Here is a 4,599-nt window from a genome sequence, read left to right as displayed (position 1 = left end):
TGAAGCACAACAGAAAAGTTTTTACCGCTCAAGACAGCATTGGTTCCCACCTGATGAAGAGCTGACTGCTGTATCCTTTCAGCTGGAAAGGGTAAGGGCTTCCTCTTCTCTCGTCTTTTCTTTCTTCTCTTTTTTCTTTTCTTCTCTTTTCTATTCTTCTCCCCCTTTTTCTCTTCTCTTCCTCCTCCTCCCTTCCTCCTCCTCCTTCCTCTTTTATAAAGAGGTTTTTGCCATAGGGTACATGTGCTCACCAGAGAGAGAAAGAGAGAGAGAGAGAGAGAGAGAGAGAGGAAAACTGGTAAATGATCCCTCAGGGGAAATGTCCACACCACAACAGTCTCTTCACCTCTATTCTCCTCCTGGGATCTTAAGCACATACATACACACACACATGCACACGCACACTCAGCATGAGTTTCAGGCCACCGTGCCTAGGACTCAAACCATGGTCTGACATGCAAGAGTCCAGCAACATAACCACGACACCATCTGCTGCTGCACACACCTAGTTTTTAATGCATACTGGAGTCAGCTCTAATGATTAACATCCCCCATGCTGCAGGTTCCCTATGTGCCTTCCATGCATTTTCTCAGCCTCTCTCACTCATTATAGTCCTTTGGTACCCTCTCTGCTATGTGACTATGTTTGTTGGTAAGTACTACTATTATTTTTAAGATGTGGCCAGTTTCTTGATATTGCGAAATCCCACTTCTGTACCAGCCAACCAAGGACAGCTGCTTTTTCTCACAGTCAATGGAACCAGAGGCAGAGACTGGAGTAGAAGGGAGTTTATTTCTGTAACTGGTTACAGGGAGACCATTGACAGGTAACATCAAACTACTTGAAAGGTGCAGCATGTTCTTAGTATTTATAGGTACAAGACACAAGCACATGCAAATCGTTCCTCACTACAATCGATCAGAGTCGAATCATCCTGATTCCTTCAACTACCATTCCTGGTTTCTCATTTGACCATGCCTTGAACAGCTCTCCCTATGACTCAGCACTTGGTCAGACTGATCTCATTGGAGGCCTTTCCTGGTTTCAAAATGGCCACAGTCCTGCTAAACTTTAAATTGGCCTGCTTTGGTTGTTCCCTCATTAAATCATTTTCTTAATCCCATATTATCTTTTTTTTTCTTGTAATTGAACATTATATTTTTCATAGAAACATTTCATCTCACACTGGGACTTATTTTCAAGAAAAATGTAAAGATTACTGTGGTGGGTTCCTGTCCACTCATTCTCTTGACTTCTTAGCTTTCCCACTTTTTCTCCTTTTCCTTCTGAATCCAGTACTATAGTCGCATTTGAGTCTCAGCTACATCACCTCTATTCTGTGACTGTGACAAAATTATATCACCTTTGCCTCAATTTACCTATCCACCAAGTGGGGACATAAGGACCAGTGTACTTATATTCCAGAATCAGTGTGGTGATCAAGTACCTTCCTGCTGTGTGGCCCACATGAAACACACAATAAATATATGTTGTTGCTTTCTTTATCTGCACTGTAGGCTTGTGGACAGGTCATTGTAGTTAATAATGCACAAGCTCTTACTGGGATCCAGATCTCTGACTGCTCAGCATCTGTTTTCTGTATGGTTCTGCATTACCTTCAAAATTTCCTTCTGCCCACATCTATGAAATGATTCATAATAAATGAGGCTTGTAATTATTGACATATTCCTATAGACAGCCACAGTTTAAATGCTGAGCTCTTTTTGGTTTTGTTTATGCATCGTAAGTGCAATTTTTCTTTTAAGTGTGTGCATCCTGAGAGAAAGACTCTAGTCACAAGAAGAAGAGATGATATGAGAGATGGGAAAGAATGAGTGTGGCAGGATAAATACAATAACTGCACAGTTCATTCCAACAGTGGTTCTTAAAATATCTAGATTGGCTCTTTGTGGTGGGCCAGTCGAATAGAGGAAGTGGATTTGATAATGGCAATGAAAATATCAATTTTATAGATGAGTTAATTATGGGCTAGTTTTCTGTATTATAGTCTTTATATACTTTTTTGTGTGAGATCAGGGTGGGAGGAAAGAGAAGATAGAAAATATGAATGTACACACAACCATGAGTGAAAACAGCAAAGCAATAGAACAACCCTCATCTGGCCACGTCCAGAAATGACTCAATGACCTGATTTGCATTTAGAGATGTCTAAATGTGATTCTTCCAACTCAGAGACATTTTCTTCATCTTCCTTATAATTACTGTGTATGTAGGATAATAGAGGAAAGAGTAAAGTGGTTGGGTTATTTGAGTGGTAGCTGAGGCTTAGCCTGCCCTGCCTTCATGTCTTTGTAATTATAACACTAAAGACAAAGACAGATGGCAAGATGACTGGTGTGAGGAAGGACTGTCTGAGAGAATGTACCTGTTAGAAAACAGGTCTCTTTGATAATCTGGACATCTTATTATTCCACAGATACATCTCATTGCTAGGCTTATAATCAGAAAGTTTTCAGCAAGCAAGATCACACAAACAGATTTTGAAAAAAAAAATATGTGTTCTATCACAAGGTGCAAGGCAAAGACGGAACATTCTATTTTCTGAAATCCCTTTTAAAAGTTAGAACTTAGTGAGCTAGGTGATGATGCCACTGGATCTACATGGGAAAGATCCTAGGTGTGTATCTAGTCCTGAGACCTCCCCGAGCACACTGGGTAGGAATGCCTGTGATCTAGGCACCTGAGTCTCAGGTGGATCTTGGCACTAAGGCCCTGTTGGGAGGGCTGTCTCTCTTCCTCTCTTTCAGATGAAATAAATAAACTTTTTAAAAAGTTGGCATATTGGAGGAGAAACTTGACTCGGAATAAAATCATTTACTTTTCTTCACAAACATTGACTTATTCTGTGTTTTACTACATATGATTCTTATGTTCATTCTGTAAACATTGCATTTTTGCAGTATTGCCAAGGTAACATCTGTCAAAGTTATTTAACATATAGTATATCATTATAAAATGCTCACGAATAGGTGGATAGTGCCCAAATCAAAACAGAGGCTATGCAAACTTCTCAATCTAGTTCTCAAAAACATTCCACCATTAAAAAGAGAAATAGGGAAGGAGAGAAAGAATATAAAAGGGGAAGGATGAGCAAAAAAAAGATAAAATCATAGGTAAATGACAGATACAAGTAATTCTAAAACTGTCATTGAAAGTTTAGAAATATATACATATATATACATATGTACATGTATAAATATAAATACACATGTGTATATATGTGTGTGTATATATATATATATATATATATTACACACTCACATCAGGGCCAAATGTCTGTTTGATCTCCAAAATCTAGGTTCTTTCATATTTTGTGAAGCGTATTTTGTTCTACTACAAGAAATCTCTTACACAGAATTTGAAAGAAAAAAAAATTAAAACACCTTAGAATCTTTGAAGAAAAACCCAAGCGTAATAGGCTATGATGTCATTTAAAGCTAAGTTTAGCTCTTATCTGTACCGCTCAACACACTGTGAGGTGTTGGTAAATTTATTTGTACTGTCCTGGACAGCATCCTCTTTTTAAAAAGACTTAAAATGTAAGAATGAAATATGATTTTATACATACACACACATCCCATATATATAAATGAAATATACGTAAATAAAACGTAAGTGTGTGGATCGTCCAATGCCATGCATCTTAGTCTGTGACGGACTACATATGTGACAATGGGTTCATAAAATTATAATAGGCTAAGCATACTGTATAGCTGTACTAGGCTATACCATCTAGGTGTAAGTATGTTCTACGATTTTCTCACATCGATGAAATCATTTAAACATTCCTAGAATGTACCCTGGTTACTCATCAACACATGAGAATGCATGTATACATCTACATGAATAAATAACACACCATGTTATCAGTGGTTTGATCAAATTGTCCACTTACTTAATCTTGATGCTATGTGATGCTGACCTTCATGGAAAGGTTCTGGGTTTGTGTCTACCCAATGATCCAGGTTGGCTGAAGTTGGGGAATAGTTGGTAGCTTCAAGGCCCCGTTGAGGGTGCTATCTCTTTCTCTCCCTCTTTCTTTGTGTCTCATTCCGATAAAAGGAAGAAAGAAAGAAACTTTAAACAAATTTTTATGTTAGTTTACTATTGCTCTTGGAATAAAATACCACAAATATAATGGCTTAACATAACGCAAATTACAATCTGGAGGTCATAAGTCCGAAATGGGTTTTTAAGCTGAAGACAGGTGTTAGTTGAACTGCATTCCTCCTAACACCTCTAGGGGAAAAAAATCTACTCATTGTCTCTTACAGTTTCTTTGGCCTCATCAGCCTGAAAAACACACTGCATGCATGTGTGGCCAGGATCCTGGCAGCCTGGAGGACTGGAGGATGGTATTATGGCATGACTACACCCTACGGAGGGAGGGCTTCTTTCTCTCTCTTTCTGTCTCTTTCTAATGCACATGTGCTCTATTATGAATAGTAAAAAGTGTATGGCTATCATGCATTCACTCATTTCCTAACTAATGAATGAGTTCTTATGCTGAGTAGAACAGTCTTCCAAAGCATTGGTCACATCAAAAAAGAAATAGGAGGGGGAAAAAAAACTCTTTC

General features: G+C 38.4%; 1 long non-coding RNA gene across 1 annotated transcript in view; it reads right to left on the bottom strand.

Annotated features, from left to right (window-relative positions):
- Positions 1 to 211: 211 nt before the first annotated feature.
- The window catches only part of LOC102491084 (uncharacterized), a 13,763-nt gene continuing 9,375 nt past the window's right edge, over positions 212 to 4,599 (bottom strand). The window contains exons 2-3 of the long non-coding RNA XR_335831.1: positions 3,918 to 4,068; positions 212 to 246 (exon numbers count right to left, since the gene is read on the bottom strand). This is a non-coding gene — a long non-coding RNA (uncharacterized LOC102491084). The remainder of the gene's footprint in view (positions 247 to 3,917; positions 4,069 to 4,599) is intronic.

Source organism: Tupaia chinensis, unplaced genomic scaffold (assembly GCF_000334495.1).
Source record: "Tupaia chinensis unplaced genomic scaffold, TupChi_1.0 Scaffold000545_1, whole genome shotgun sequence".
Taxonomy (NCBI): Eukaryota; Metazoa; Chordata; class Mammalia; order Scandentia; family Tupaiidae; genus Tupaia; species Tupaia belangeri.
This window is presented reverse-complemented; position numbering and strand designations above follow the sequence as displayed.